The 8711-nt window shown below is 59.9% G+C and overlaps 1 long non-coding RNA gene across 1 annotated transcript; it reads right to left on the bottom strand.

The window, feature by feature from the left end:
• Positions 1-6354: 6354 nt before the first annotated feature.
• On the bottom strand, positions 6355-8456 carry LOC123521577. The gene is made up of 2 exons (XR_006679994.1): positions 8168-8456; positions 6355-7167 (listed from the first exon to the last, which is right to left on the bottom strand). It is a non-coding gene; the product is annotated as an uncharacterized LOC123521577 (long non-coding RNA).
• Between the last annotated feature and the right edge of the window lie 255 nt (positions 8457-8711).

Here is an 8711-nt window from a genome sequence, read left to right as displayed (position 1 = left end):
TGAGGCAGTGGTTATGTACTGGGCCGTGAAGTGCAAAGTCAGCAGTTCTAAACCACCAGCCGCTCCACAGGAGAAAGACAAGGCTGTGTGCTCCTGGACAGTCACCGCTGCAGACACCCACAGGGGAGATCCACCCTGTCCTGCAGGGGTGCTGTGGGGCGAGTCTGGTCTTCATGTTTGAGTCCTGTTCAGTCGGGCCTGGTTGCCCATGAGACCCACAGAGCGGGTAGCCTGTCAACCAGGGTGTCCTTGAGATGGCCAGCTGCCATGGGTGATCGGGGGCAGAGGGACCGGGCCTCAGCTCCTTACGAACTCACTCGTTGGGGGTGAGCTACAATGTGGGCGACTGACAGCAGGGGCCTGGCTGGTGTGTCTGTGATGAGAGCAAATGGGGTGTGGGGTGCTCAGGTCCTGGAAGGGCAGCCTGGCTGGGTGCAGGACGATTTCTCACCTGTGCCCTGAGACCTCTCCTACTGTCCCCCTCTGCCAGTTGGGGTGACCATACCGGACCTGCCACGTTCTTTCTTTGTCTCCCACCTCCCCTCACCACACACACACACCCCTGCTCTGCAGGGACTGTGGTCTTTCGTAAGGGGAGGGGCAGAGAGGTGCATCTCTCTGGGTGGGAGAATGCCTCAGGCAGGTATGTCTAAGGGGGAGTCAGGAAAGGGCTCCTGCAGATAACATAGGAGCCTAATCTGTCAGGCTAAGCATGGGCAGCTGTGACGGAGTGGCAGGCTCCTCACCTTCCATGCAGACACCCTGGTTCTTGCCCGGCCAAGGCGTTTCTTCTGGGCAGCCACCAGCCGGCTGTCCGTGGGGCCTGCGAGATGCTGGGACGGTGTGGAGTAGGTTGCAGCAGACCCTGCAGGCTAGGATAGACCAGGAGGAAAGGCCTGGAGATTGAGTGCTGAACACTGGCCAAGGAAAGCCCTGTGGAGCTGGTCTGGTCTGCAGCCAACTGTGTGTGTGGGGTAGGGGGTCAGGACGGGGAAGCATCTTTCTCTGTTTGCAGGGGCTGCTCATCCTCGGGCAGGGGAGCAGCCAACAAACAGAGCCGCGTAGAGCAGATAGAGGTGGCAAGGTCAGTTCTGTGGGGAAAACATGTATTTTCTTATGAAAACTTATATATCACTTATATTTGTTATATTCTACTATACTATATTATTATAATCTTTCTCCCTGTCTGTCCAGGACCTTCCCATTGTGGCCCCGCTGGGCCTGTGACCTCTGTTGGTGACAGAGTCAGAGGTGAGGTTTGCCTCCTCACTGCCGGAAGCCGTCCTGGGAGGAGGGAGCGTGGAGTTCTAGCCGAGGGTGAGTAGAACAAGCGGGCCCGCTTCTTTCTGTCTGTGCAGCTCTCGGCAGACTGCCAGCCGGCCGAGATGTCCCTGGAGAAGGGGAGGAGGAGTTGGTGGCAGTGCAGAAGACAGGAGCCCTGGCACCGCCCCACCACGCTGGCGGTTCTGCTCTCGCTGGCCCGGACGGGGCCCCTGGAGGACACAGCCCACAGGGCCCTGGTGCCCCCGGGACACCGCCTTTCTAAGAATACGCTTCCCAGCCAACCAAACCCCACGGGCAGCAAGTCGGCCCCGACTTGTGGTGACCCTGTGTGTCAGATCATCACTGCACCTCCGGGGCTCCCGGGGCTGCTTCCGGGGAAGTGGCTCTCCAGGCCTTCCTTCTGTGGCACATCGGGCGGACGGGACCCTCCAAGCTCTCGGGGAGCAGCCTCTATCCTGGTTCCCCGGCTCGGCAGCAGGCTGGCTGGCTGGAGCTAGTCCTGGAGGCCCACGGCATGCTGGGTAGCGACGCCTTCAGAAGCAGGGGTGCCCCAGACAGATGAGTCGGAGGAAGCGGGCTCTAGAATGAGCCAGGTAAAGGATGGAAGCCCCTGGCTCTCGCCGGCCACCTGGGGCTGCCTTCTGTTATCAGGTCTACACCCCCCCAGTGTCATACAATGGCAGGGTCGCCTGCCCCTGGCTGGGTGTCACCCATGGGGGCTGCTGGAAGCGACGGGAACTGGAAATACCAGCAGGGTCACCAGGGTGGACGGGTTTGCGCACTCCGGGTGGCAGCGTGCCCTGGCCCGGAAGGAGTGCCGCCATGAGGCGGAGCCTGGGCCTGGTGCTTGTCAGTCACCTTGCCTCGCTGCCGCCCGCCGGCTGGCTCCACCACTGGATGTGCCCGATGTTCTGAGGCTACTAGCAAACCAGACCTCCCGCCCCCCAGGAAGGCCATTGTGATGGAACATTTCAGTGTGTGTGTGTGGGGGGGGTGGGTGGGGGGAGCGTCCAGCAAACCTGGAAGGCGACTCCCCCCTGTATTTCAGGGTGACCTCTAGGAGCACAAACAGTCAAGTGCTCAACTGCTGGGGGGCAGTGGTCCCAGTGCACCCGAGGCCCCCTGGAGGAGAGCCTGCTGATCTGCTTCTGAAAGGTCCCGGCTGGGACCCTGTGTTCCCGCCTGAGACCCTGTTTCTTGTCTGCACACCTGGGATGCTGAGAGTCAGGGTCCACCTGACAGCAATCCACCACAAGTCTGTCTCGGTGGGTTCCGAATACTGCAGAGGGAGGGAGACAGAAAGGCAGGGGTTGGGGGGTGGCGTGGGATAAGTAAGTTCAGAAGCAAAGAAAACAGTTCAAAAGGCGGTTCAGAAGGAAATCGTTTCGGGAAGAAAGCAGGGAGTGAGGAAGGGCAGGAGGAAGGAAGGGAAGTAGGATGTAGAGGAGGACGTTAGGAAGGAGGGACAGATGGACAGGAGAAAAGCAGTCCTGTCAGCCGTGGATGATGCCGGGTCCCCGTGTAAGGGGCATCCTCCCCACATCCCTGAGGATGGAACCCCTGTGGATCAGGTCTCTGTCCTAGCCCAGGGCCAGCCCTTTGAGCTGGAGAGAGAGCAGATCAGACAAAGAATCAGGGGCAGGGGTTGGGAGCCATGTGGGAATCGCCGGAAAGCCCCTTCTCTGGTGCTCACAGACTGCCCAGCAGGGTCCAGAGGGGATCCCGGCAGAGGGAGGGGGGTGACAGCCCCCCCACCCCACCCCCCAGATGATTGAAGGTGCACAAGAGAGCGGGTAAAGCTCTCTGGCCACCCAAGGCCTCCATCCATCCATCCATCCATCCCGTGTAGCTGGAGAGCCGACAGCGAGTCTTGTCTGCAGACGGATTTATGGAGTGGCTGCCCGGACACCTGGGGCTCCCTCCCTCCCCCATTTCCATGCAGACACATGCTGTGGGACTTTAGGCTGCGGCCTATCCAGATGAGCACTGACCGGGGAACCGCTGCGTCTGGCTGATGGCAAGGCCAGCGCATGGGGCTGGCCTCCCAGGGTATCCTCATGAGTCCCCCCACCCCAAGGGGTGAGCCGAAACAGACAGCCTCAGTGGGGCCCCGTCAATAGCCCCCTTTCTAAGCGAGATCATGGGTCATTTTCCCCCCAAGTCTGTGGTGACTAAAGTCCCCCGCTTCCCTTCCTGCCACGTTCTAGCCCACTGGGTTGTACCCGGGATCGGTCAACACTTGGGGCATTGTGACTGTGCTGCGGAAGGAGAGGCCTGTCCCTGGTGTGTGTGTGTGTGTGGTGGGCATCTTTGCAAGGCTCTTTTAAAGTTGGGGAGCAAAGAGGCACAGTCCCACACTCGCTGGAAATGGCAGGGAGAGGCACAGACTGGAGTGGACAGGCGTGGAGGGTTCTTCCAGGAGTCCTGGGTCACAGAGTTAAGCGCTGATTACCAGCCGGAAGGTCGGCAGGTCGAACCCACACACAGGCCCCTCAGAAGACAGGGCTGGCTGTCTGCTTCTGCAAGGTCGCAGCCCCTGGCAGTTCCTTTCTGCACATGGGGGTCCCCGGGAGTCAGAATGGTGCATGGTTGTGATGCAGCCACTAACGGACAGATCAGTGGTTCGAACCCACCAGCCAACCAATAGAGAAAGCTCAGAGGCTGCTTCCGCCAAGAGTCATATAGCCTCAGAAACCTCACGGAGCAGCTGCGGTCCCTCTGGCGGTGGCTGAGAGCATGAAGGCGCCAGGTGGCAGGGGGTGTGGTTTGTTTTTTGGGTGACAGGGCCCTCCCCCCAAAAAAAAACCCTATTGCTGGCAGGCCAGGCCAATTTACAGGGACCCTATAGGACAGGGTAGGGCGTCCCCTGTGGGTTTCTGAGGCTCTTAAGTTCTTACAGGGACAGAAAGCCTCATCTTTCTCCTGAGGATCGGCTAGTAGGTTTGAACCTCTGACCTAGGTAGCAGCCAGGCTTGTTCTGGATATGAGAACTGGGGTTCATGGGTTCCAGGCTGCGTCTGTGTGCGTGCTAAAGAGGGGACCATGGCCGTGTTATCACCAAGTGGGGCTGGGGACAGTCTGGGCAGCACGCTGCTGGCCTGGGCACCCAGACCCCTTATCTTGGGATCCTGGCACGCACCCTGGGCTGTCACTGTACCTGTATAGGGCACTTGCCCCTCGGGACAGCGCCCAGTGGCCCTGTGCACGCCAAAGAATCCCCTGCCCAGTCCTGTGCCAGCCCCGTGATCATGTGCTGATTTTCAAAAGCCTACTGCCAGGCCTTTCTTCCGAGTCACCCCAAATCTGGAAGCTCCTCTGATACCTGGTCAGCACCCCAGCAACGTGCTGGCCTCCCCCGACAGCCTGGTGGTGGCTGTGTGTGTGGTGCACTGGGCAGGAACCGAACCTGAGTCTTCTATGTAGGAGGGAATTCTACCCCCACACGGGCCACGGCAGGTGCCCAGTCTGACTCACAACGACCCTCTTGGGTGGGTAGAACTGTCCCTGTGGGATTGTAAAGCGCGATGGGAGCAAACGGCATCATGGTTTACTCCCAAGGAGCACCTGGGTTTGAACCTCTGGCCTTGCTGTCAGCTGATGGTGCTTAACACATTGCATCACCAGGGCTCCTTCGCAGAGAGGCACCGGTCAGGACCCTGCCATTTCTCCCCAGAGGAGCTCGTGAGCAGACTGACCTTAAGGAAGGAGCCTTCCTGGCCCCCAGACAACTGGCTGCAGACAGACTTGCTTCTGTGACACTTTCTCCCGAGTCCCCTGCCCCTCCGCTGCCAGGACCCTCCTGGAGATGCGGGGCAAATCTAACTCCGCCTTGGGGAGCACAGCTCCCGGGGACTGCCCTATATGCCCGTTTTCCTGCTGCCGGCCAGGGCCAGGGCCAGGCTCGGGAGTACCGATGGGCTTCCTCTTGTTTCCCACTCCAAGAGCAGCTTCTGGACCAGCCTTGCCTTCCTGGCCCAGGACACCGCTAATGACACGCTTGCTCTGTTTCTGGTTCGCATGGCTGCAATTTGGAAGCCGACGGACCTCAGAGATCTATTTAAAGGGTATTTTGAGATTATCGCCACCATAGGCTGTGGCCGAACCACTGGCCACAGACCACTCTCCCCTTCCTCCCACCCAGCGGGGGTGGGGTCGGGCCAGGAGGGAGCTCAGTGGGGCTGGAAAGAGGTATTCAGGGGACGGCAGACCATGACCAGCAGTCCTTCCGACCCCGTGTGTTACAGAGCAGACCTGATCTGGGGTCTCTGTGTCTAGGACCGGCCAGAAGTGGCACTTCTGGGCACCTTTCGGGGTGGGGTGTCTTGGGTGGGTGAGCCGCCCACCTTTCTGTGACTGGCCGAGTGCTCAGAGGTCTGTGCTACCGAGGGCCTGCATCCAGGGACGTCTGCTAGACGCTGTCGACCTGACTCCAACCCAGGACGAGCCCGTGCAGGTGACGGGGCTGCCATCGTGAAAGGCACGGGCCCGCCCTTTTTCTGCCAAACAGCCTACCTTTCAGTCAGCTGCTGCCTTCCTGACGACTACTCGGCGGGCAGCTAACCGCAAGGTCAGATGTTCAAAACCACCAGCTGCCACTTGAGAAAAGACGAAGCTCTGTGCTTCCGTGAAGAGTTAGTCCTTAGAGACCAGGGTCAAGAACAGCCAGCTACCACCTTTGTCACAGCGTCTGCATCGCTGTGCCGGTGACCTGCCTGCCGGCCTTCCTGCTGTCCCCTCCCCCGGCCCGTCTTTCCCACCTTCGCTGGATTGTGACGAAGGACCTTCAAAATAGCAGCTGACCCCGAGGGCCCTTCTGGCCACCCCTCACCCTCATCACCCAAGCATTAGCCCTCGCCCAGTGGGGTGCCTGCAAAACTGGGGCCAGCTGCTCCTGCACCAAGCCAACAATAAATCCCTCCCCGTCAGCCTGTCGGGTAATGGGCAGCACCCTGGCGATGGGTCCTGCTCCCAGAAGATGGCCTGAGACCAGCTGATGGTGTCCTAGTCACATAGGCCGCCCCCACCAGTCCCCAGGATCCGGTTGGTAGAGACCAAGCAGGGCTCTGGGGGGAAAGCTTCGTGACATTTTATTTCGAAAATATGGCAAGAGTCTAAGGCACTTCAAAAGTTTAAATACATAGGCAGGATCCAAGTGTGTGTGGGGAGGTGAGAGGAGCCCGTCAATACAGACAGGGACTCTGGGGTCCTGCGAGGCCGCGGGCCAGTTCTTCCAACACGGCCCAGCCTTCAGTGTCCCCATACCGGTGCTCCTGACGAGGCAGGGGTGGAAGTACCGGGGTCTCCATGACAGAAGACAGGCTGCAAATACTGTGGTGCCTCTGGAGAGGCTTGACGTCCAAGCCTCAGCCGACACCCACGGGGGAGCCCCCTGCCAGAGTGCCTTTGGGAGCTGTGGGCCTCTGAATGTTGCAGCTCTGTTCGAACCCCACCCCCAGGAGCACGGTGTGGACCTGACAGTCCACTGACCAGAGGAGCAGCCCCCTGGAGAGGGCCATTGGGAAGGGCTGCCAGCAGTTGCCCTGCTAGACGGTGCAACTACGGTGACCTGGGGGTCAGGGAAGCATGACCCCACAACATCGACATGCTCCAGAGGCCTGAGTCTCAGAGGGTCCTAAGCAGATGGAAGCCAGCCAGAGGGGGCCGGATGGTGGGTGCTGCCTCTGTCACTTCCTGTGGCCACAGCCAGGGCCTGTTGGTGAGCACGGGCCAGCTGGGTACATTCAGAATCTGTCACCGCGAACAGGCTCGTAGCAGCTTCGTGGCAGCATGGTGTGGTGGGCGAGGTCAGTCAGTGCCTGGTCAGTCAAAGGACGCACGGTGGGTGGGGCTTGGAGACATCTTCCTGCCAAGCCGGGGGGTGCTCTGGAGAGGATGGAAAACACGGGGTGGGTGGGCAGTGGGTCACCTCTGTCTCTATATCTATCTATCTCTATATATATATGGTAGGTGGTCTTGACTGCTGACCTGGTGGTAGCAGCCCAATGACTAACCACTAGGCTCTCAGGGCCCTGTGTGGAGCAGGTGGCTAATTAACATGTTCACTTGACACTGGTAGGCTGGAGGTTCTAGGCCACCCAGAGGGCTTCAGAAGAAAGGTCTGGCAACCCACTATCAACAGAAACAGCCACTGAGGACAGATGTACCAATGAGAAAAGATGATGTGCCACTAGGCCAAGTGAGTCCCTCCAATTACCACCCTGAGCAATCGAAAACCGTAAACCAAAAGTCCCCTATCCCCCCACACCCTTACAGCAAACCTCAGCTGAAGGAGAGGGGAGGCCGGCCTGCCCCAGCACCTCGCTCGAGGAAGGGATTCTCTCTCTGGGGCCACAAAGTGACCGCAGAAGGGGGGAAAGTGGGGTGGGGGTTTATGTGCATGGGGGAGGGGTGGCTCTAAGGAAACTGGGGACAGAAGCCTCCCAGGAAGCCCACCAGGGACCGGAACATGTAGAAACTGTTCCGCAGTGGGTGCAGTGTGTGCTGTCTAGGAAACCAGAGTGAGGGGCGAGGGGCGAAGAGTAAAGACAAAGTGCAAGGCTGCTGAAAGGGAGATACACAAGGCTGCCTACTCCCATAAAGACCCACAGCCTCGGAAACCCAGGGTTAGGTCTCCTCGGTCCTACAGGGAGGCAGCGAGGGCCCCCACCAGCCCTCAGTCCTGCATCTCTGCAGGCCGCAGGGCAGAGCCCACACAGAGGGTCTTGGGCACTCACCAAGCCCGTTCAAGGGCCAGTGGCAGCATGTTCCACACCTGACCAGAGCCCCCAGCGCCCAGGAAGAAACCAAACACACACAGTAGCTCCTGTCTTTGCCAGGGAAGGCCCGCCCGCCCCCGGGGCTGGTCACAAACATGCCGCTCTACCGGAGACTGGGCTTTGGCGAAGTTGACGTGGGCATAGAGGAGGACGGCGATGTCCTTGTGGCCCGCTTCCAGGGCGATGGAGAGGGCTGTGCTGCCGTCCTGGGGGCGAAAGCGGACAGGGTGGGATTAGAACACTCAACCCAACCCTCTCCGGCAGCTAATCAAGGAGCCACCTGCCATGAATCTGTCTGCACACTGCGTGGCCCTCTCCTACATGCTGGGTGTGAAAGGGTTAACGTGCTCGGTCTTGGACTGACAGGCATCCACCCAGGGACACTGCAGGAGGCCTGTCCATCTGCTCGTGAGAGAACCGTGGTGCCCACGCCCCTACCCTGCCTGTTTCACGGCCTTGCCGCCACCCCCCCCAGCCCCACCACTTTGGTCTTTAGGAGCAAACAGTCCGTCTGTGGTTCCAACCTGGGGATCCCCCTCCCACTTTGTGGGTGCTGGGAGTGGTTTTCAGGCTGGGCATGGGTGAAGGAAGCAGATAATGAGCAGACGCGGTCAGGAGCGGAGGTTGGGGGGCAGGGCGCACAGTCCGGGT

Source organism: Echinops telfairi, unplaced genomic scaffold (genome assembly GCF_000313985.2).
Source record: "Echinops telfairi isolate 266 unplaced genomic scaffold, ASM31398v2 ScPeMD7_25;HRSCAF=90, whole genome shotgun sequence".
NCBI classification, from domain to species: domain Eukaryota; kingdom Metazoa; phylum Chordata; class Mammalia; order Afrosoricida; family Tenrecidae; genus Echinops; species Echinops telfairi.
Note: the sequence above shows the minus strand (reverse complement) of the source record. Positions and strands in the feature narration are given on the sequence as shown.